At 38.8% G+C, this 25,410-nt stretch overlaps 1 non-coding gene across 1 annotated transcript; it reads left to right on the plus strand.

Annotated features, from left to right (window-relative positions):
- Positions 1-2,481: 2,481 nt before the first annotated feature.
- On the plus strand, positions 2,482-2,642 carry LOC123629015. The gene has a single exon (XR_006731886.1). It is a non-coding gene; the product is annotated as a U1 spliceosomal RNA (small nuclear RNA).
- The last annotated feature ends 22,768 nt before the right edge of the window (positions 2,643-25,410 follow it).

The following is a 25,410-nucleotide window of genomic DNA, read 5'->3' on the forward strand; positions in this document are numbered from 1 at the left end:
TTTTCTCCATAGTACATTATAGTCAAACTGCCAAAATTCAAAGACAAAGAGATAATTCTAACAACAGTAAGAGAAGAGCATTTAGTCACTTATAAGGGAACCCCATCAGACTAACAGCAGTTTTCTCAGCAGAAACTTTATAGGCCAGTAGAGAATGGAATGATATATTAAACATGCTGAAAGAAAAAAGAAACTGTCACCCAAGGATATTATACCAAGTAAAGTTATCCATCATAAATGAAGGAGAAATAAAGTCTTTCCCAGATAAGCAAAAGCTGAGGGAAGTCATCACCACTAGATCAGTCCTACAAGAAATATTTAAGGCATTCCTACACATGAAAGTGAAAGGACAATATCTACCATCATGAAAACACATGAAAGTGTAAAACCCACTGGTAGAAGAAACACACAAATGAGGAATAGAAAGGAATCAAACGTTACCACTATAGAAATGCACCAAACCACAATGACAAACAATAAGAGAGAAAGAAAGGAATGACGAATATACAAAACAGATATCAATTAATAAAATGACAGGAATAAGCCCTCATATATTGATAATAACCTTGAATGTAAACAGATTAAAGTTTCCACTTAAAAGATATAGACTAGCTGAATGAATTTAAAAAAACGTGACCCAATTAAATGTTGCCTACAAGAAACTCATCTTACCTATAAAGTCAAATATAGACTAAAATAAAGGGATGAAAGAAGATATTCCATGCAAACAGAAACCAAAAATAAGCAAGAATAGTTAGACGAAGAAGACTTTAGTTCAAAAACAGTAAAAAGAGAAAAAGAAGGTCATTATATAATGATAAACAGATCAATTCAGCAAAAGGATATAATAATTCTAAACAAATATGCACTCAACACTGGAGCACCCAGATATATAAGCAAATATTATTACATATAAAGGGAGAAATAGACTTCAATACAGTAACAGTTGGGGACTTTAATACCCCATTATCAGCATTAGATAAATCATCTAAACAGAAAATTAACAAAGAAACATAGGATTTAAACTGTGCATTAGACCAAATGGACCTAATCCGATATTTACAGAACATTTCATCCAACAGCTACAGAATGTATATTCTTTTCATCAGCACATGGAACATTCTCTAGGATAGATCATATGTTCGGACACAAAACAAGTCTCAAGAAATATTTTAAAAATCTAACTCACATCAAATATCTTCTCAGACCAAAATGGAATAAAACTAGAAATCAATACCAAGTGAAACTTTTGAAACTGTACAAATACATGAAAATTAAACAATATGCTCCTGAATGACCAATGGGTCAAGGAAGAAATTGGGGAAATTCTTTTTAAAACTTTAATCAAATGAAAATTGAAACACAAAATACCAAGAATTCAGTAAAAGCACTACTAAGGGGAAGTTTACTGGAAGAAATGCCTATATTATAAAAGTAGAAAGATTTGAAATAATCAATCTAACAATCTATCTTAAGGAACTAGAAAAGCAAAAACAAACCAAAGCCAAAATTAGTAGAATGAAAGAAATAATAAAGCTTGGAGTAGAACTAAATAGAGATCATAAAAAAAAAAACCCAAAAAGTTGGTTTTTTGAAAAGATAAACAAAATTGATTAACTGCTAGCTAGAGTAACCAAGATGAGGAGAGAGAGGACCCAAATAAATAAAATCAGAAATGAAAAAGACGACATTACTACTAATACCACTGAAATACAAACAATCATCAGAGACTAGAAATAGAAATAGAAAACCTGAACAGACCAGTAATGAGATTAAATCAATAACAAAAAGAAAAGTCCAGGACTACATGGCTTCACTGCTGAATTCTATCAAACTGACAATAAGAACTAACACCAATTCTCAAGCTATTTCAAAAAATTGAAGAGGAGGGAATTTTCCTTAATTCATTCTATGAGGCCAGCATTGCATTACCCTGATACCAAAACCAGAGAAGGATGCAACAAAAAATAAATAAATAAAACTATAGACCAACATCCCTAATGAACATAGAGACAAAAATCCTCAACAAAATATGAGCATACTTGAATCCTCAACAAAATATGAAACAGCAGATGCAGGAAGGGCTCTCTGACCTCACCCTTTCTACCTGAAATCAGGTCATAAAATTTCCCATGAGAAATGTACCCTCCCTGTGCCAGGAAGACAAGAACATTCTTATTGCCAGAGGCTGGGAGTCAACACTGAAGTGGATCTATACAAACCAACATACTAAAGTAACATTTATATACCTCTAGATTCCCCATGTATTTCCTAGTCACTTTCCCACAATTTACTGCCCCTAGAAGTTTAAACTCCCTTTCCTTTGTCTTATCACTACAAATTTATGTTGTTTTGTTACAAAGATATATGAACAATAAGCTCTTGGTCCTAAACACTTCTGGTCTTCATTTTTCCTATGAAGGCTCCCATGTACACCTAAAAATGTTCAAAGAATTTGTATGCTTTTATCCCATTTAAAAAATACTTATCTGACAGGGGAGATAGTATAATCATCAAGGTGGTTTTCTCGCAGTGAGGCTCATCCATGGCACTCCGAGTGTACTGACCCCTACAACTTCTCCAAATATGAAGACTCCACTGCATAATTTGTGGTACTGGGGATTGCATTTGTTCTTTCCCCTATTAGGAAAATACTACCGTACTGAATCCAATCATACATCAAAAAGATATCAACCCATGATCAGGTTGGATTTATCTCAGGGATGCCAGGATGGTTCAACATATGTAAATCAGTAACCATGATACCTCACATCATCAGAATGAAGGAAAAATGATACGATCCTCTTCATACATGCAGAAAAAGCATTTGATAAAATTCATTATCTTTTCAGATAAAAACTCAACAAACAAGGCATAGAAGCAATATGCCTCCCACATAATAAAGACCATATATGGTAACCCACAGCTAACATCACTAATGAATGGAGAAAAGCTGAAATCCTTTGCTCCAAAAACTAGAACAAGACAAAGATGCCAACTTTCACCACTCCTATACAACATAGTACTGGAAATCCTATCCAGAGCAATTAAGCAAGACAAAAAAATAAAAAGGCATTCAAATTGGAAAAGAGAAAGTCAAATTGTCCCTCTTTGCAGACAATGTGATCTTATACCTAGAAAATCCTAAAGACACCACCAAAAAACTCTTAGATCTGAAAAATAAATTCACTAAAAATATAAGATATAAAATTAACATACAAAAATCAGTAGTGTTTCTATACACCAATAATGAACTAGCTGAGAAAAAAAATCAAGAAGGCAATTCCATTTACAATAGCTACCAAAAATATGTAGGAATAAATTTAACCAAGGAGGTAAAAGACTTCTACAAGGAAAACTACAAAACTCTGATGAAAGAAATTGAAGAGGACACAAACAAATGAAAATACACCTCATATTCATGAATTGGAATAATTAATATTATTAAAATGACCATACTACCCAAAGAAATCTACAGATTCAGTACAATTCCTATCAAAATCCAATGTCATTTTTACAGAAATAGAAAAAACCATCCTAAATTTTTTTATGGAACCATTAAAGAACCCAAATAGCCAAAAGCAATTCTGAGAAAAAGAGCAAAGCTGGTGGCATCACACTACCTGATTTTACAATATAGTACAAGGCTATAGTAACCAAAACAGCATGGTATTGGTATAAAAACATACTCATAGATCAATGGAAGAGAATGGAAAACCCAGAAAAAAATTCACATATTTACAACCAAATTATTTTCAACAAAGGCACCAACAATGTACATTGGGGAAAGGACACCCTCTTCAATAAATGATGCTGGGCAAATTGGATATCCATATGCAGAAGAATGAAACTGGACCATATACAAAAATCAACTCAAAGTACATTAAAGATTTAAATGTAAGACCTAGATCTATAAAACTTCTAGAAGAAAACATAGGGAAATCACTTCAGGACATTGATAGAGGCAAAGATTTTATGACTAAGACCTCAAAACACAGGCAAAAAAACAAAAATAAACAAGTGGGACTATACTGAACTAAAAAGTTCTGCACACAAAGCTGCACAAAAGCTTCTGCACACAAAGAAAACAATCAACAGAGTGAAAAAACAACCTGTTTAATGGGAGAAAATATTTGCAAACTATTCATCCTACAAAAGACCAATATTCAGAATATATGAGGAACTCAAGCAACTCAATAATAAAGAAACATATAATCCTGTTAAGAAGTGGGCAAAAAACGTGAATATACATTTCTCAAAAGAAGACATACAAATGGTCAGCAGATATATGAAAAATGTTCAACATCACTAATCAACAGGGAAATGCAAATCAAAACCACAATGAGATATAATCTCACCACAGTTAAAATGACTATTATTAAAAAGACAAAAAACAACAGATGCCAGTTATGATGTGGAGAAAAGGGAACTCATACGCTGCTGGTGGAAATATAAATTAGTACTATCACTATGGAAAACAGTATAACTGTATAGAGATTTCTCAAAAAACTAAAAGTAGAATTTCCATACAATGCAGCAATCCCACTAAGTATTAATCCAAAGAAAAATTAATCAGTATATCAAAGTGATACCTGTACCCCCACATTTGTTCCAGCACTATTCACAACAGCATTGAGTCAACCTAAGTGTCTCCATCAATGGATATATGAAGAAAATGTGGTATATTTATACAATGGAATATGTAGCCAAGAATAAAAACACAATCATGACATTTGCAACAACTTGGATGGAACTAGAGGACATTATGTTAAGTGAAATAAGCCAGGCACAGAAAGACAAATATTGCATGTTCTCACTCATATGTGAAAATAAAATGTGGACCTCATAGAGGTAGAGATTAGAATGATAGATACCAGAGACTGGGAAGGGTGTATGTGGTGGGGGGGATGAACAGAGGCTGGTTAATGGGTATAAACATACAGTTAGATAGAAGGAATAAGTTCTAATTTTCAATAGTAGAGTGACTATAGTGAAGAACAATGTATTATTATATATTTCAAATTTGCTATAAGAAGAATTGAAATGTTCACATAACATAGAAATGATAGAGATGAGGGATACCCTAAATACCCTGACTTGATAATTATACATTCTATGCATGTAACAAAATATTACATGTACATGTACAAATATTATATATCAGTAAAAGAAAGTGAATGGCATGAAGGCAAGGACTTTGTCCCAGTCATACATATCTCCCCAACACCCAGCACAGTACTTGATACATAATACATAAATGCTCAATAAGTATTTGTTCAATTCACTGATCTGGAATACATTCCGAGTTCTAGTACTGACTCTGTCATTAACTAGTAACTTTGTGGTTTGGGGCAAGTCCTTTCCTCTCCCTTGAGCCTCAGTTGTATTCATCTAGAAGATAATGGTGTGGAACTAAATTATCTGTAAGGTACTTACCAGCTTTATAATGTAATTAATGATTTTATAAATTGATATATATTGTAGCCATTGTCCACAAACAGAGAATAGAGTAGCAAGCATCATCACCATCACCATCATCTATCACACAATAAGTATTTATTCAAATTGATTATCTTCCAAGCTCTGTGTTAGATGTGGAGAATACAGCAATTGATTTAAAAAAAGCCACATTCTTCCCTCATGGGGATGGTAATTTAACTAGGGAAATACTCCAAATACATTCAAAGCAAAGTAGCAACACAAAGTACTATGCTAAGTGCCAAATGAGTTGTAATAGAAATAATAAATAATTTTGATAGCTAAAGTTTATTGAGAGCTTACCACATACCAGGCATTGTTCTAAAAATTTCATATATATCAAGTTATATAAGCCTCACAACAAACCCCTGAGAAAAGCACTATTATTAACAACTCTAGAAAATATGTACTAGTACTGCTATGTCTATTTGTTGATAGTGCTACTGGCATGCAGAACTCACTGACGACTGAGTACAGGCAGCATTGAAGGAAACAGGAGTTGAGCTGAGCCTCAAATGAAAGATCGTATTTAGACAATTGAAGAAGAAAGAGGCCATTTCAATAAAGAACAACTTGAGTCAACACATTGAAGGGGAAATGCTATATGCATTTCCCCTTCAATGTGTTGACTCAAGTAAAGTTGAATGATTTCACTGAAGTAGAGTTGCCTGGTGAAACTACTGTGAAAAAAGTTTGGAAAGAAAGGTAGCAACTGAGCTGTGGAAGGATTTGAATGCTGTACTAAGGAGTATGGCCCTGCTCCTACTGATATTGGGGAATCCATTGAAGTTTTTTGAGAGTGGAGTTTTATGTTCAAAATTGCCATCTAAGAAGATTAATGTGGCAATTAAGCAGCCATCACTAAAACCCAGATATGAAGTGATAAACATTTGTATTAAGGTTGTTACAATAGGAAAGAAATTGGGGCTGTAAAATAAATTAGTGGAAGAATTAACTGTAATCAGTAAGTGGCTTGATTTTAAATGACAAGATGGATATGACAAAGATGACCCCAGTTTTCCAGTTTGGGGTCTTTTTGATAGAAATTGGAAAGTCTTGAGGAGTGGGAGATAAAAATAAAAAGTTATGGGAAAACTTTAGGAACATGTGTAAATAACTTAACTATCAACCTGAGAAGACTTACAGTAATGTAAATGTCAAGTTAACTGACTTTAATTCAACAGAATAAAGAAAATACTGACTGCATTATTAGGTGTTCATGAGACATTAAATGATAACTTTGCCGTAACCACTTAGTAAGGCAAAAAAAGCCTCATTTGGTGAAGGATTTATATTTTCCACTCAGCTGAAAACTGTGAAAAGCTACTTGAACTTCAACAGAGCACACTGGTAAATGAGAATGTTCTATTAATTCATGGTATGATGGATAGCCTCCATTTGCCCCTCTAGAGCCACTCTCCAGCCCTCATCTTGCTCTCTGCCTTGGGAAGCTGACCTGCATGGAGTTTATCAATTGGCTCCTTTCCTTCTGGATTTTGGATGGACTTGGCCAATGGTGAGCCCAGTAGGAGATCATAGGGAGGGGAGACTAAGGTCAGGGTATATAATCCTGAGGCTTCTCTGGCCTAGATGTGCCCAAAGGTCACTACTCCTTCTCAAGTCAGCCTCTATTAATATATGACTTTCTTTTTCTGGGTGCCAGTAACTGCTCCAACCTCTTATCCCTTTAGCTTAGAAATAGTAAGAGCTACCTTTGCTATTACTATGCTACTCCTAGAAGATCCCTTATACCCACACTCCTATAAATAGTCTCTTTATGACTATACCCTCTTCAAATTATCCTAATCTGACTATATTATATGTTTCCTATTGGCATGTCCTGATTGACACACTTGGAAGTGAGTTTTATATATTTATTATATACTCTAGGGTAATATATTATCATGGTAAACAGCTTGGGTTCTGTAGTGAAACTAGCCTGTGTTTGTATCACAGTTCTACCATTTACTAACATATGTGGCTTTGGGCAATGTTTTTCACCTCTAAGTCTCAGTTTCCTCATCTGTGTAATGGGGATAATAATAGCATTTACCACATAGAGTTGTTGTGGGGTTAAATGAGACAATATAAAATGGCTGGCACAGTGCTCAGCATGACATAAGTACTCAATAAATATTAATTATTTTTTCCCATTTTTTATAGCTCACAGCATCCACAGAGGTGGGAAGTACAGTTTGGAAATTCATTAATTAGGGTCCTGTTTACAATTTTATTGTTAACTCTAACTGCTTGTTTGAAATAGTCTCCTGACTTCATTAAAGTAATTATTGCCTGTCAGTAAATGATAGGTTTAAATTTCTGCACATACGCTAGAATTTCACGCATCTTGCACTTCACAGCAGGAATCCAGTCTTAGTCAACACTTCCTTGCTCTGACATCTGCACTCAATACATAGGGCCTTACTTAAGCAAATACATAATTATCCTTCAAAATAAAAGTGTAAACAGGATTGTGGATCTCAGATTTGTTAACTTGCTTCCTTATTGTGAACATTCTAGCTACATTATCTACATTAGACTGTCATCATTACAGAAAGTCAGCAAGTTGTGGTACAAAGTAAGGATCTAGAACTGCAAGAAACTGAGGCAGGGCTGGGGGTAAAGGGAAGGATCCAGGCAGAGGAACTTATCAGCCCTGTGAAATAACCCAGGAGCCTGAGTTCAGGACAAAGTTTGGAGTCAGGAATCAAGGGCTCAGGTGCTAGAAGCCATAAAAAGATCATGCAAGTGGAAGTCAGGGAATATATCCAATGTTTAAGAAATATCTATTCAATGTCTGCTAAGTACAAGAATTCATAACAGGCAGTGAGTTAGGTAGGTACATTGGACAGAGAAAATAAAGACCAGACAGAGATTTAAAATCCAAAGCCTACATAAACATCCTGAACCAAGACCTTTGTAGCAAAAGGCAAGAGTTGAAGTATACAGACAAGCGACTGATGCAGAGACATGGAGTCCTAACAACAAATAGCCTTGGTAATTGAAGCCAAGTCCCCCTTTCTAATCAGGGAGCCTCTTCTATGCTTCTGTTTAAGGCAAGCTCCACTCTCCACAAATGGCCACCCTCAAGCTCACAAATGAAAGAATCTTAACAGGTGCAGGTGATTGGATGGAAGAATAAAGTTAAAATGAGAAAGATAAATTCTGGCACACATACATAAAATGTACGAGTATAAAAAGTTCATGTTATAAGTCTTCTTCCATCCTGCCATAAGCCCAACAGTTTTGTTGCTTGTCTGTTTTCATTTCCAATATTACATTATTCATAGGCTGGAATACTCCAAGTATGATAAAAACCAAATGACTTCCTCACCACCAATAAAGGGAAGAGAGAAATATATGCACTGGGTTTATGAGGCTGCAAAGGGAAATTCTGGACACAGTCTCTATAAAACTAGGGGTAAGATTCCATTCAAGTCGGAGGAAAACAGACACAGGCTGTGGATGAGAGAAAACAGCAACAAAAAGAAAACAGAAAACAAAACAAACAAAAGGGAAGCTGAGCTTTGGGTTATGTTGTGACCACCCAGCCCAACACTCTATCGCTATCCCAGGAAGACCTGGGTATGGAGGGAGAAGGCAGGGGAAGAGATTAAAAGAGGTGACCAGATCCTAAAACAAGGCTCACAATATTAAAAGGTACCAGCTGCCTTTCTGAAAACTCTAATAGATAAAACTGTGAAATTACCTGACCAAAAGTGGGGTTCTATTATTAAAATTGCAAAAGACTTTACTTATTCACAAAGATAAGGACTTCCCCAAATATACTTAATCAACTAATCATTTGCATCAAAATGCTTGAGAAAAATAAATGATCTACTTATATTTTGTCTGGGAATGAGAACCATGTATTTTACATTAGATATGATTTTCAAAATAAATTTGCCTTTGTCTTGCCCTTGAATATACAATTCCATCATATATCTTCTTATAGCCTAGATTGACACATGACATAGGTTGGTTTCCCCTAGAAGCTGACCTTGAGTAAAGAAAGTGAGTGCAAGTGGTGTATTTGGAAGGTTATCCCAGGAAACACCGTAGGAAAATAGGGAAGTGTGGCAGGTTAGAGAAGGAAGCCCATGTAAGATGCAATACTGAAGAGATCACCATTGTAGGTGACTGGGGCTCAATCCCACCAGCGAATTCTGCGAGAGAATGTAGAACACCTCAGAGTTATCCCAACAGAGGGGCAGGGAGCTGGGGTATTTATCTACTAATTCCCCTCAGTCCTTAGTTGAAGGCTGCTTCATTGCAGGGGCATGGGGTATTATGTTAACTCCCAGCACAGGTCCTGTGGGCTTCAGAGACCAGAGAAAGCATGCAGGCAATGAGTCACAGGTGCCTATCAGGTGGGTGTGCGCAGAAACAATGAGGGCCCGGTAGATAATGAGTGGGGCTCCAACAGTGTCTGCTATAACCCACAAATTCTTCCAGATACCTGAAGGATGAAGGAATAAATTAAATGGCATTCCATTTAACTTTCTCTACTCTACAATTCTTTGATTACAAAGAGAAAACATGTAAAATTGTTCTAATTATTATAATATGCAAATACACATACATACACTGATGATAGCACTTTTAATTAATTTAGTTTCAAGAAGGCAAGGACCGTGGGTGTCTGGTTTACTACTATGACCCCTCGTTCACCCTGTGCCCAGTACTGTGTCTGGCACATAGAAGGATTTCTGATCCTTCAATATTTGTTGAACAAATGAGTAAGTAGGGAATCATAATCAAAAAAGTATTCAATTCAGTTCATGATTACATTTCTCTGGTTGGCTAGTTATCTACAGCCTTTTGTTTATTTGAACAAAAGTCTTCTCTAGCAGAGGTCAGCAAACATTTTATAGAATCACAATTTTCAGTGATGGAAAAGAGTTCCTCTTTAAGCGAGCAAATGACTTCCTTTTACAATAGCATGACAGACAGGTTCTTAATTAATTTGCTAATAGTTCTTCCCTTTGTATGGTCATTAACTGCAGTTGAATCTTTAGCTGTAATACAATGTGTGCATATATCTATGCCACATACAGATATATTTGCATACATATAAATAAATGGGAGACCATGCAAATGGGTTGATTTTATCTGTATCAATTCTCTTTTACGGTACACTCCCAAGTTTTGACAATTGGTTTAGCACAATTTTGCTACAAGTACTTAAAATATTCTTGAATGTGGGGAAGTAACATAATGCCTTTGCACAAACTGCAGGAAGAAAGTTCCCAAGCAAATTAGGGCAATTCTGCATAGCAACTTGTGTATTTACATATCAACAATCCATTTAATGAAGAACACCAAAAATAGCAGATTGGTTAGTCCAGAAGCTGCAAACACAACACATCCTGCAAAATTCAAAACAATAGCAGTTGAGCAAGCCTGGCCTGTATTTTAATATTGGGAAAATAAAATGTTCCCTTAAAACAAAACAAAACAAAAAACCCTCATGGCTTGCCTTCTTCAAACTAGGAGAAACTGTATGCTGATCACATAGGATGTGGGCCTTATCTCCAAACCTCAGCAATCCTAGCGAACTCACTTCTCTTCTCAAGTACTGTCCTGGGTCCTGACAGTGAGTCAATTAGTCATTGGTGACTGATTGCCCACTGTGAACTGAACACAGAACTAACCATTATTGAGTGGAAACAAAAGAAACAAGGCCCAGTCACTGCCCTTGAAGAGTACCAACCTGGTTGCTTATGCAGCACACACGTTTTAAAATAATAATAATTCTTAAAAATGGTTACAAAGCAATATCAAGCCATGCCAATTAACAGTGGGGAAAGGAAGAGTGAAAGATTGTGGTAGAAATCTAAAACACCCATAACATGGGTGGAGGGGAAAATAAATACGTATTGACAAATCATCAAATAGTTGTATTAGCAAAGGAGTTACAAACCAGTTGCCTCAGATGGAGACAGTTTGTAGACTAGTTGGCTAGCCCAGTGTGTTTTAAAATGTGTAGTTGAACAACTGTAAGTTCTGTTATGCCCTATTAATATCACCCCTGATAGTTTTACACATTTACAGTTACTTACTGGCCTGGCCAGTGAAGCCATTTAAATTGGCTCTCCCTAAGTTACATTAACCTCTTTAAAACTTGGAAAAATTATTTAGGACCTTGCTACTCCAAGTACAGTCCATGGATCAACACCTGTATCATCAGGGAGTTTGTTAAAAATGTAGCCTCTCAGGCATCACCACAGACCTACTAAATTAGAATCTTAATTTTAACAAGATTTTAGTTGATACTTATGCACACTAAAGTTTGAGAACCATTGATTAGGATGCATGGAAAAAAGAGTCCTACTTCTGCCAAGAGTAACTAAAAATAGGGACTGTGCTACCCACCAAATGATAGCACGGGATGGAAATAAAATCTTCAAAAAAGTTGAGATCAAGTGAAAGGTGAACTAAATATTAACACATTGACTGCCACACTAGAAAAAATTTTTTTTCCTTAGGGCCACAATGTTTTATTACAAAAATAGAATAAAAACTTCGAAAACAAAACAATCCTTTCTCATTTAATGATAATTTTGCTATTTTATTGTTTTCTGTGTGAGTTATATGCAACTTGAAAAACACTTCACAAGGCTCCCAAGGTGAAGAGACGTGTGAGTTACATATGCTTCACAAGGCCCCGGGCTCAAAACTACTGTGAGTTAAATAAACTCATGGCAATTAATGTGTTAAATACAAAGTATATTCTTTATAGCAGTGGTTCTTAAACACCAGTGTCCATCAGAACTACCTGAAGTGCTTGCAGACTATGGCTCCACCCTGAGATTCTAATTGAGGAAATGTGGGGTGGAGCCTCGTAAACAAGCACACATAGGTGATGCCAATTGCTATGGATTGAATTGTGTCCCCCCCCCCAAATTCTTATGTTGAAACTCTAATCTCCAATGTGACTGTATTTGGAGATAGGGCCGTTAGGAAGTAATTAATGTTAAATGAAGTCATAAAAGTGGGGCCCTAATTCAATAGGATTGGTGGTATTATAAGAAGAAGAGTGCTTTCTCCCTCCCTCTTCCCCCTTCCCCTCTCCCCCTTCCATTTCCTCCACTCCCCACTGTCCCCTCCCTCTCCTCCCCCACCCACTCCATGCTCTATGAGCACTCAGAAGAAAGGCCATGTGAGGACAAAGCAGCCATTTTCAAGCCAGGAAGAGAACCGGCGCCAGAGACTGACCATATTGACACCCTGCTTAGACTTCCAACCCTATAGAACTGTGAGAATATAAATTTCTGTGTTTTAAACCACCCAGTCTCTGGTATTTTGTTATAGCAGCCCAATCTCACTAAGACACTGATGCAGGTGGTCTTCAAACTTTACTTTGCCCTGGATAGATCTCCCTATAACCTGGGCCTTCCAAGGAATGTGGACTGTTCTCAGTATTTTCTGTCTCAGGGACTTTGAAGATTTCAGTGAAAGAGCCCAGGAAAGTGCACCAACATGCTCTTCAAATGAAATGGGCAGGAAAGCATCAGGGTTCAGTTGTTACTCTCAGAGTGGGGTGGCCCAAGCACTCTGGGCAGGTCACTGTGATGCTGAAGTTGAGACAGGGTTCTCACAGGCCGAGGTGGAGGGGAAGGAGACTCCAGGCTAGCCCACTTTCCTTCCCCCATGTGCAGTTGCAGGTGGGCAGGCATTTTGTCTCACTTTCCACTCTAGACCCCTGCCCTAACATGACCTCCAATCATCATCCCTAAGCATGATTGCTGTGGGGGTTGAAGTCACAGCTGAAACCAGCCTGGGTAATTTTGTTGTTGGTCTGCCCTGGGTTCCCTACCTTTTTGCAACCTCAATTCAAATGTGCAAATTCCAAGTAAAAACCCTGGGTCCTTCCCACCACTTCCAGTCAAGCTGCTGCATCTCAGTACTCCCCAACTCTCTCCTGCACCCCAGCTGTGATATCTCCTCATATTTCCCATCCCCATAGCAGCAGAAGAGGTCGTATCTGTTGGGGCTGGAGCAAGTTGATCAGGGAAGGCTGGGACTTTAGGGATAAGCACGATTTCCACAAGCAGAGATAGAGGGAAGGGGACTTCCTGATAAGAACAAAGACACAAATACTGTAGAATATTGATTTTCAAATGTTATGTATCAGTGTCACTTGGAAATCCAGTTATAATGAAGATTTGGGGGGAGCCGTTTTGATTCATTAGGTGAGGTCCAGGAATCTGGAATTCTGACCAAGGTGAGGGCCAGGAATCTGCATTTTAACCAACATCTCTGCTCATTCAGACACAGGTGATCAAAGGACTACACTTTGAAAACTGCTACTTGGATTCACTGCTTCAGTAGCATAATCCTCCTTCACACAGATGTGGCATTTTACCTCTAAGTTCTAGTTTAAAAGGGAGAAGTGAGCTCTTTTCCTGTGATGGATAAGAAGAAATAAACAGCCCTATAAAATATTTTTAAAATAAAGAATGGAAACTGCTAGGGGACAGGCCCGAGGTTGGAATTTCAGAGACTGTAGCCATTCATTTCAGACTTCCAACTTCTTTCCTAACATCTAAAAGCATAACCTGCTATTGGTTTCCTACAGGTTCCCTGTTATTTTGCCCCCTTTGTATCAGCTTTTTAAATTCCTTTTTCCATCTGAGTCTTTACTTTCCTCCAGTCCAGAAATTCTCCACATTGCCACCAGATCATTCTTTACAAAAAAAAAAAAAAGTCTATCATGCTTCTTCCCTGCTTAAGAATCTTTTGATAATACTTCAAATTTCTGTGAACACTATTCTAGGGAGCCTATTTTTAAATGCAGATTTTTGAGCCTGACATCTTCCCCCACTCCATCACACATAATTTTAATATTTTAGTTCTATAAATTTATGGTAGGGCCCGTGTATATGCATTGTAACAAGATACCCAGGTAACTCCGATGCAAAACCTGAATAGACCAATGCTCATAAATTCCTGTGGGATCTATCCCAGGAACCATTTGCATTGCTCACTGGGGCCTTCAGGAGACACCATTCAATTCTTAGGACTTTCAAGCTCTACAGTGGATGCATAGGGGCATGTTTGCGGCCTGAGAATCTTCCTGAGTTCATCAAATCCCACAGGCTTGGAGGTTCCTGGCCAGGGAGCAGTGTGATAAAAACACTGAAAGTGATCATTTGTAATTTGAGCAACTACATATGAATACAACCAGAGAAGACTGTATTAGAGACTCAAAAGAATTAAGCCAAAGATAAGGAGCTATATAAATAAAATCAGTGGGTCTCCTAAGAAAGTACCTCAGTTTTGTTTCTTTGTATATTTCTTTCTTTCTTTAATGCCTTCAAGAACTTTACTGAGAGTGAAATCCTGAAAAATATGGCAAGAGAGAAATAATGAAAAGCCTTCCTTAGAAAAGGAATGGACGGATCTCAGGGATTAGCTGCTTTGTGAAAATCCAGGCCCAATGTGTATAACCATGTTCCATTCTCCTGCTGCACTTTTAAAGTCAGAGGGGAAAAAGGTTTAAAATAGAGAAGCAAAAAGAAAGGACAAGCAAGGAGCAAAGCAGAAAATATATTCAGTGCCTAGGGAATTGGCGGGGGCGGGGGTGGGGGGGGTTGTAGGGAGAAACAGATGAGAATTTAGAACAGGATATTTTTTAATCGAGTAAGGAAATAATTCCACGGCATTAAGTGCCACATCACACCAGACACCGAGCAAAGCAGCCAGGCCCAATAACGCATGCCATATGGTGAGTTAGAAGCCAAGTGTGCCTGGCACCCTCAGCTCAGAGAAAAGGCTACCTTTCAGAAGCTGATAATATTGCAGACCACCTGGGGTTCTTTCACTGTGGCATCCCCTGGGACCTGACACTGCATTGTTCCCCCAGCAAGGGCTGGTAGATGTGTCAGCATGTGTCAAACATAGGTGGATTTTTCAAACGACACGTTTCAGTGCAGCCAACAATGAGGCAGTCTGTGTGCTTAAAGGACAAGTTTGCACTGACTTCGGTATTTGGGCCAGTAAAGCTACTTGGGTGTATGCCTGCATGACGAGTGCGTTGCACACCCTCTGGGGAATGGTCATGCTTGAAGGTGCAGACCCGGGGAGGTGGGGGGGGGAGGGGATGGAGGTATGACTATATGATGAGTGCCAGGCGCACCCTCTGGAGAATGAGAGCGGACGCACCTGGGACTCTGACTCGGGGGGATGGGCGGGACATGGACAATGTATATGACCTGAACTTATGTACCCCCATGATGAGCTGAAATAAAAAAAAAGAAATCAACATTAATAAAACCTAATTTCAGGGATTTTCATGATGCCCTGGCTGATATCCTTAATTGCTCCTAATTAGATTTTCTAGTACTATAACTTCAATAGATGAGGTATAGAACCTTGCTATGGACTTATTCTTCTATTCTCATGTGCATGCACGTGCAGACACACACTTGGCCCCCATTCTAAAACTCCCCTGTCCTGTGTGCCATTAAGTCAGGCACATAGGTGAGTGATTGCTAATTTTATAATCAAGTCCAGCCTAATGTATTAATAGGCACTAATATCGTAATGACCACATACAAATATGTCATATAAGTTATAGGTGGTTAGGAGTCATACTGAGCTGGGTTCTGATCCCAGCTCTATCACTTATTAGCTGCCTGACCTTGAGCAAGTCATTTAACCACTGTGTGCCTCCATTTTTTCATTTGTAAGCCAGATGTTTTGCCAGGGTTTATAGGGGTTTTGCCTGTATTCAATGAGATAATGTATGCCTAGCATTTATCACGAGCCCATCTTACAACAAATGTCCAATAGTTTTTAGCCATTTTGATATTGCTGCTGACACAACTCCTCTCTAGGACTGTTCCCATTTCAGCAGGGAAGTTCTAGGGACACATTAGCACTGTCATTCTGGGTACTATGAAGGGGTGGTAAGGGCAGTTGAGCTTGGGACCTTATTGATTCTAGCACAACCAGAGCAGAACTCATCAAAAATCATGACTCTTTCCTTACTGGTGGCATTGACTATGCCTCTTGGTGTTTCCATCTCCTTGTCCACAAGATGGGATTGTACTAAGGCCAAATGGTCTCCTCCGTATCAATGGAAAGAAAAAGAGCCTAAAGAAAACACAAGGTGGAATTGCTCTGGCCCTTTGTATTACTCAGTATGTTATTTTTGGCACTGTGTCCTCACAGTATGTCTCTGTTTTTCATTCCTTGCCAGAACCAAATTCCAATCAGGAGTTCATCAACAGTAGGAATTCTGCTGCAGAGAATAAAATAATTGTGACATGTTTGTTTTAAAGCTGATTTTTACTTAATAAACCATCTGTTGGGGATAAACTGGTACCTTATAAAATTTTTTACAGATAAATCAGAAAGTTGAAAGGTTCAAAGCAGTATTTATATATAGATAACCCTTATACTAGTGGTACAGTATATATATTTTTAACATATAAAACTACATGTATAGCATCTGATTAGGAGTCTAATTAAACTTCTACTCTGGGCAGTCAGAAAATGCCTTAAACCTCATCCATCTATCAATGTAATAAACTGGGAAATACTACTGCAATACAAGATATCACATGTGCAACATGAATAAACAAGCAAACTATAAATACACAAGGACCAAAATTAAAGAGGGATTCAGAAGGGCTGTCTCTTCTAGAGTGAAGACATAGTGCCCTTCAGGTGAAATGATTAGGCTGACTGTGGTGGCACACGCCTGTAATCCCAGCACTTTGGGAGGCTGAGACAGGAGGATTGACTGAGGCCAGAAGTTTGACATCACTCTGGACAACGTAATGAGACCCCATCTCTACAAAAAATACAAAAATTAGCTGGGCATGGCGGCACATGCTTATAGTCCCAGCTACTCAGGAGGCTGAGGCAGGAAGATCTCTTAAGCCTAGTAGTTCAAGGCTGCAGTGAGCTGTAATTATACCACTACAATCCAGCCTACAAAACAAAGTGAGACCCTGTCTCAAAAAAAAAAAAAAAAAAGTGAAGTGACCAATGGCTCTTTCAATCAAAATAAAAAAAGTTGAATAATTGACAGAGAGTAGAAGGGTGGTTACCAGGGGCAGGGAGTTGGGGAGAAATGGAGAAATATAGGTCAAAAGGTATAAAGTTACAGTTATATGGGATGAATAAGTCTAGGGATCTGATGTACAGCATGAGGACTATAGTTGTATTGTACAGTAAAAATTTCCTAAGAGATTTTAGGTACTTTTACCATCACACACAAAAGTAACTATGTGAGATGAAGAATGTGTTAATTTGCTTGATTATAGTAATAATTTCACTATGTACAGGCATGCATCACTTAATGACAGGGCTTTCATTGCTGTGTGAACATCACAGAGTGCACTTACACAAACCTAGATGGTATAGCATACTACACACCTAGGCTAGATGGCATAGCCTATTGCTCTGAGGCTACAAAACTGTACAGCATGCTAGTGTACTGAATACTATAGGCAACTGTAACACAATGGCATTTGTGGATCTAAACATATCTAAACATAGAAAGGATACAGTGAAAATACAGTATTATAATCTTATGGGACCACTGTTGTATATTTCATCTTTTATCAAAACATAGTCATGTGGTGCATGACTTATATGTATATCAAAACATCATGTTATATACCTTAAATATATATAATAAATTTTTTGTTTAAAAAAACCTAGATGTCAGAAGGTAGGGCACAGAAGTTCTAAGCAGTGTATTAACAATTCTTTAGTGGGTACTCCCAGAGGCTTCCATTTATCCTACCTCCCCATTCTAATCTTGGGTTAAGTCGATCATAATTAAATTAATCTGGCCAATTAAACAACACTAATGAGAAAAGAGGTGATGATCCAGAAACATTTAGTTTTACCCTAGCCAAGACTCATTGCCCCTATAGACATGGCATCTAGGATCCTGGGGTAATAAATGCAAATGGAGAGGAGACTTGCAAAATGGCCAACTAGAGACATTGGTTGTTGGACCATCTGGCAGGAAGGCAGGATATTGGACAGAGGAGAGGGGAGAAAAATTGCAGCTCAGGTGTGGATCAGAGAGAGAAATGACAGACAGTGGGAGACCACACAGAGAAAAATTATGAAGCCAAGAAGGAAGAAGATAAAGAGAAGATATCAGTGAGGATCAAACCCAGAGAGGCTCCAAGCCCAGTGAAAGGGTAAGGAGGGGATTCCCCTCCCCCTTCTACATGCCTTGGGCGAGCAGCGGGACACTAAGTTTACTGAAGGCTGTTCCACTCTCCACAGGCCCAGGCACAGTGGCAAATAAGGAACAGTGGGGTCAACTAGCGAGTCCCAGGAGTTTGTGTGGTCCATGAGGGGATTCCCCCCTAGAGAGTGCCATGAGAGGCTGGAGGGCTGGCTTTCTCCCATCCAGACACTTCCTCCCCTACACCTCCCCTATCCACTGCAAATGAGCCATAAAAAATAGTGTACTAATACCTCTTGTATTAACTTGGATGGAACTGCAGACCATTCTCCTAAGTGAATGACCACAAGAATGGAAAAACAAATACCACATGTACTCACTATTAATTTGGAACTAACTGAACAACACTCATGAGCAGGGTAGGAAGTAAAAACTTAACAGAAGTCAAACAGGTGGGAGGGCGAAGGAGGGGATAGGTGAAATCATACTTAACGGGTACAATGTACACTATCTGGTTAGTGGGCACACTTATAATTTTGTCTGAAGCAGTACAAAAGCATTCCATATAACCAAAACATTTGTACCCCTGTAATATTCTGAATCTAAAAAAAAATGCAAATGGTATCAGAGAACAGAAACTGACTCAGCAGAATCTTTAAAAATATTATGGACACACAGCAAACTCCTCTTCATAAATGTCAACATCCACACTTCAAGACTATTTTAGGGAAAGAGGCTTTAACAACACTTTTATAAGTCCAAATTTCCTTGTCCCCTTCCACTAAATCTATCCCATTCCCAACATGATAGGCATATGACCAAGGGGCAGTAATGGTGAAAAGATCATGAGATACAGTATAAGTTAGTTTGGGGTTACATCCTTCAACTCAAGCCCATGGTGGACTCTGATAGTATCTTTTCCAAATCTGTTGATTTTCAAACTAGGCCATGACAGGACTCCTTGGCACCCATGCCAAACTTTAAAAATCTTAAATTCTAGATATTTATGTACTGGACTGGAAAAACAAATTCTCCTCTTCTCTAACCTTTATTCTTGTTTATGGGAGGATATAACAGGATCCAAGCCATGAGTGTGTGACACAGGTATTTTAGCTCAATTAGATAGGGAAGAAGGGAACAAAGAGAATCTATAAATGGATGTTCATTCAAAGCCTTTCTGACTTTCTGATAATCAGGATCCTAGCCGAGAATGGGGGTGGAAACAAAGTTTAAAAGTTTTTCTTTCTAGTTAATTCTGTCTTAATATTAGACTATTCTATCATTAATATTATAATTATTATTCATAACATTGATATTTTAGTATTAATTATTAGGATGATCACGTAGCAGTGGATTTTGGAGAGCTCACACCACAGCTAGCCTTTTGCTTTCTAATTTATCGGTAACAGGAATGTTGGGTATTCTAGGAAAAGGAAGAAAGGATGCTGGTGCAGGTTTTCTCTTATCAAATAGGCCCCAGTATGATAGCTGACCAAAACAGAGTGGTGTCCTGAATTCTGTGCATCTCATCAGGCATTTTACTGGCCATATCATGCTACTCAGCCTCAAAAGCAAACACCAACTGAAAATCTCATCATGCTTTCTCAGAGTGACTGAGCCAACGTTTTTCTGTTCAATTCAAGAGCACACAATGTCAGTAGACATGTCCATATTGCATCTCTCACTGACTGTACATTTTAGACACTCTAAGTTTCTATCAACACATGGATGCTCAGTTCATGTTGTGAGCTGGCTGAGGGTTGTTCCATTTGCTACAATTCTCCCAGTAATTTTTTCCCTGTCAGGCTTTCAGCATGTAGATTTTAACAAAAGCAAGACCCAACTACAGCTATACCACCCACTGTCCTCCAACAATTGGACACTAACACACAGTTGGCAGAGGTTTAATCTCTAGCTTTGGCAACCCTCTGTGTGCTCCCAATTACCATGACCCACAATTACTCAGAGGCTCACCTACCCAGGAAAGCACAGCACACTAAGGCAGCTCCTCTCAGAGCCTTTCCCTGTGATGTGATCTCTGTGGGCCTATGATCACAGATGAATCCAGGGACTGTTTTCTTGCCAAGGCCCAAAAAGAGACAGTGGTATCCATCAGGAACCTAGGAGCTATTAATCTCAGGACTTTCCTTTCAACCTGAAGAATGCCCCTTCACCGGTCCCCTTTATTAATGTACAGAGCCGATTCAAAGCACACTGCTTCCGTGCCAAGATTTCACTTTGGGATTTCTTTATCTTTTCCGGCCTGCTCTGTGCCTCACATCAGATGGTCTGGTATGGAGGGGGAAAAGCAAGAAGTCAGAGAGGAGGAATAATGGTGAAAGAAAGAAGAATCAATGTTTTTGTAACTAAAGCCTGCTTTATGTCAAATAGGGAGCTCCCTATGGTCTGCACCAAAATCAGAAATTTCAAACAGCATTCATCCTTTTGACTTTTATTTCAATTCAGCAAAAATGTATAGGACATCTACTTAAAGTAAGGTGCCATGCTAGACTACATGGGTGATATGGTCCCCAGGCTTTAAGAAGATTTGGTATAGAAGGGAAATGAGGAAGAGACAAAATTTACCGGGGAACACAAGGGAATGCAATGGGTACTCTAGTAAAAGCACAGGAAATAAAAGATATAAAATAGTCATCTTATGGGAGAGCCCAGGGGCTCTCCCCTAGGATGTCAGAGCATTTCCAAGTGGCAGAGTACTGAGAAGCATGAGAGGAAGCACCAATGCCATCCTCCTACACCACTTCTTGAGCTCCTTCTTCAAACTGCAAGGTTTTAAAAATGTTCTTTCCAGCCTAGCCTGACATATGAACGGATTTGGCATTTGTCTCTATCCTATCATCTGAGGAGCAAAGGATACCTCCTTAACTCTAAGTCCATTCCTGACCACAAAACTATATAAACTGAAGGAGCCCATCTAGAAATTTCTCTTTTTGGTGCCTTTTCCCAGCTCCCATTTTCATCCAGAAGAGGTGAAATAGATGAAAATCACTGTCCCCAATTCCAGAAAGGCCTTAGAGAGACCTGAGGGTGCCAGGTACCTGGGGGGAGCTGAGAGGGAGGTACAGGGGAATGGGAAAAGATGGATAGCACCACTCGGGCCAGACTCTGACAAATGGCCTAGGCAGAGAACTGGTTAAGAGGAGGGTTCTGGAGTCAGGCAGCCTTAGCTTTGACTTCTGACTCTGTCACTTAATCTTAGATAATTGAAATTACCTTTCTGGACATCAATTTCCTCACCTGTGCAACAGGGATAATGATGCCTACTTTATAGGGATGTCTCAGGGCTTAAATGAGATAATGTCATACACTGTTTAGAGACCATGAATGCTCAATAAATACTTCACAATTCGGTTTACAGCTGGTCCAAACAGTGAGGACATATAATACATTAATGAAGAAAAAATATTTATCACTGTGCACCTAGTTGGGACTCCATGATAGTGGGGAGGGGTGTAAAGGGGGAAAATACAAAATTATCAGAGTACAGAGGTAGATTTTAAAAATAAAACTTCCAGAGGAAAATTCTTATAGGAGATTGGGCCTGTAGGGCAGAGAGAAGCTTGAACAGGAGTAGTCGCAGTGCCTGAGAGGAAACAGCCTCCTGGGAGTAGTCAGAGCTGACTGAGTGAGGGGCCAGGGTGGCACACCCACCACTTCCCTTGAATGTAAGGGGTGGGGGACTGATGATAGAACTTTCAGGAATGGGAGTCGTATAAGGAAAAGGAATCAAAAGTAGATTAGTGTGTGTGTGTGTGTGTGTGTGTGTATATATATATACATATATATACATATATGTGTGTGTGTGTGTATATATATACATATATATATATATATATATATATATATATATATATATATATATATATATATATATGAAAGGCTCTGAGGTTGTGAGGCTAGAGCATGTGATTACAGGCTCTAGCGATCATTTCAAGACTTAACAGCCAGATGGAAAAAACCAGATGGAAAAGCTGGAAAGGCTCTTTTTTCTTTTTTGTAATGCTATCTTTTGGTTATTCAGGATCACAGTATTAATGTCTTTATATAGAGGTTTCACTATTCATGCCTTTGAATTCCCACATGAGATGACTTGGGTGGTAAACTCTGTGTGATAGTCACCATTAAATTAAAAAGATCCAAAAATGCAACTAGAAGCTTCAGGCAAGAAAGAATTGCTATGGTCTGAATGTTTGTGTCCCTTCACCTAACCCAAATCCACAGGTTGAATTTCTAGCCCCCAAGGGGATATCATTAGGATGTGGGGTATTTGGGAGATGATTAGGTCATGAGAGTGAAGCCCTCGGGAATGAGATTAGTGCCCTTAAAAGAGAGGCCCCAGGCCGGGCACAGTGGCTCATGCCTGTAATCCTAGCACTCTGGGAGGCCGAGGTGGGAGGATCATTTGAGCTCAGGAGTCCGAGACCAGCCTGAGCAAGAGCGAGAACCTGTCTCTACTAAAAATAGAAGGAAATTAGCTGGACAACTAAAAATATATAGAAAAAAAAAAGTTAGCCGGGCATGGTGGCGCATGCCTGTAGTCCCAGCTACTCGGGAGGCTGAGGCAGGAGGATCACTTGAGCCCAGGAGTTTGAGGTTGCTGTGAGCTAGGCTGACGTCACAGCACTCTAGTCCAGGCAACAGAGTGAGACTCTGTCTCAAAAAACAGAAACGCCCCAGAGAGCTCCATCACCCCTTCTGCCATGACAAGACACAGTGAAAAGATGGCCATCTATGAACCAAGAAGTGGCCCTTCACCAGACACTGAGTTTGTCAGCAGTTTGATCTTGGACTTCCTAGCCTCCAAAACTATGAGACATAAATTTCTGTTGTTTATAAGCCAACATTTTTTATTTTGTTATAGCAGGCTCAACAAACTAAAACAAGAGGTTTTAAAGCAAACAAACAAAACTTCATATGAGTGAATACAGAAAGTGAGTGGATCTGGAACAGTTAGGAAAATTAGAATAGCACCTCTGGGGTAGAGTCCAAGTGTATAGACTCTGGGGGTGATTCCATGGATGATGGGCTGCAAACTTCTCTGCTACCAAGTCTCTCACTCCTCTGTCAACTTCCTCTCTCTTTCCTCATTGGAATTATGCATCTTGGGTAGTCAATGCTGCTGTGTTAGATCATCAAATTTCATGCCTTAAATCTCCCAGCCAGATAACTTTTTATGGTAGACACCAACAGGAAAGCCGAAGCCAAAGCTGTGCATCAGGGTAACTCTTCTAGCAGCTAACCAAGAATGGGAGAGAAGGGTCATGCTGCACCAGGAGCTTTGGAGAAAGGGGATTCCAATCTAAAGGAAGAAGGCAGGACTGGAATTTCTGACAGGCATATTTCTGGAATTCTGATACGTATAATATCTATAGATGAAACCTGAATTTGCTGGCTCTGGAGAGGATCTTTGGTCTCAGAAGGAGAGAGTCTAGGGAATACAGGCCTCATTTCAATTATAGAAACATCTATTTTCCAAGGGAGCAGAATAGAAAAGTTTGATCTGCTACCTGGCTTCTCTTTTTTCTGTGCTTATCATTTTATGTTCATAGTGTCTCTCATAGTTGAAAGCTAAGCTTTAGAATACATATAGAATACAAGGCCACAGCTATTTTAATTTCTAGATTATTCTGTCAGTACATGTTACAAAGATTCCGTGTCTTTTTGCTAAACTATTTTGAGATATTATTTCATCAAGACGAAGTACTAAACATTTAGTTGTACTGTAGCATGATTTCTACTTGTTTTTTTGCTCCTGTGAGATACTCAGATGATCACCTGTTGAGATGTGGCAAAGAAAATGCCAGGGCCCAATCACCCAGAAAGTAGTGGGAAAGAGACAGGCAGCAAGACAAAAAGCAGCAGAAACAGCAGAGATAGAATGTGGTGAGAGGTGTGAAAGGGGGACAGGAGAGAAGAGATTTATTCAGGGAGATAAGCTTTAGCTTTAGCTCCCTAAGCCAGCAGGGTCAGTTTAGAATTGATCTGGGAGATAGAAAGTTTGAATGCATTCTGTACTTGTTTCTGCTCCTTACCAGCATAGTATAGTTTGATGATTGGTCTTTTGGCATAAGACTAGAAAATGCATAACTGTGAAGGAAAAAAGCATTGCACATATTAAACAGTGGTTGGTGCAACACACATTTAGTACAGCTCACAGTGATCTGCATTTGCTCCATTTCAACCCACTGGACTGCTAGATAATAGGAATTGGAGCCTGAATGTCTAGGCTAGGGTAAAATAAACCCCCTGGAATATTTTTTTTCTAAATGTCTATTTATCAAGCCTCCTAACTGATGTGAAAATCCATACAGCAAAGACAGCATCAACGTTTTATTTTTCTTCCAAAGGAAAATACTTTTTTTTTTTTAGTTAGCTCATCCTCTAGCCTGCAGACTGAACACAATTTTTTTAAGTCTAAGCATTAATTAGAGAGATAAAGAAATGTATCTCCCTTTGTTCAGAAGGAGAATTCTATTGAGCCTTTGACAATGAAGCTGCTTAAGGGACAGCCTGAGTTGCTGTTTCTGCACGGAGCTCCTGTAGAAGGAAGATAAAGAGCTCACTAGTGGAGGACTCTGGCTTTGTGCCATTTTCTTGCTACTTCCTCCGGACTCCAGTGGGAAGTAGAGCCCTAAAAACTAAATAAAAGGTCCATGAAGGCCAAATGAAGCCTGCAACTTGAAGCCACAAAGCAGAATGCACCATTGGGGCAACTAATGGCCTCAGAAAGGGTTTGTGAGTTTTTTTGT

The sequence above is a fragment of the Lemur catta genome, chromosome X (genome assembly GCF_020740605.2).
Source record: "Lemur catta isolate mLemCat1 chromosome X, mLemCat1.pri, whole genome shotgun sequence".
Classification (NCBI taxonomy): domain Eukaryota; kingdom Metazoa; phylum Chordata; class Mammalia; order Primates; family Lemuridae; genus Lemur; species Lemur catta.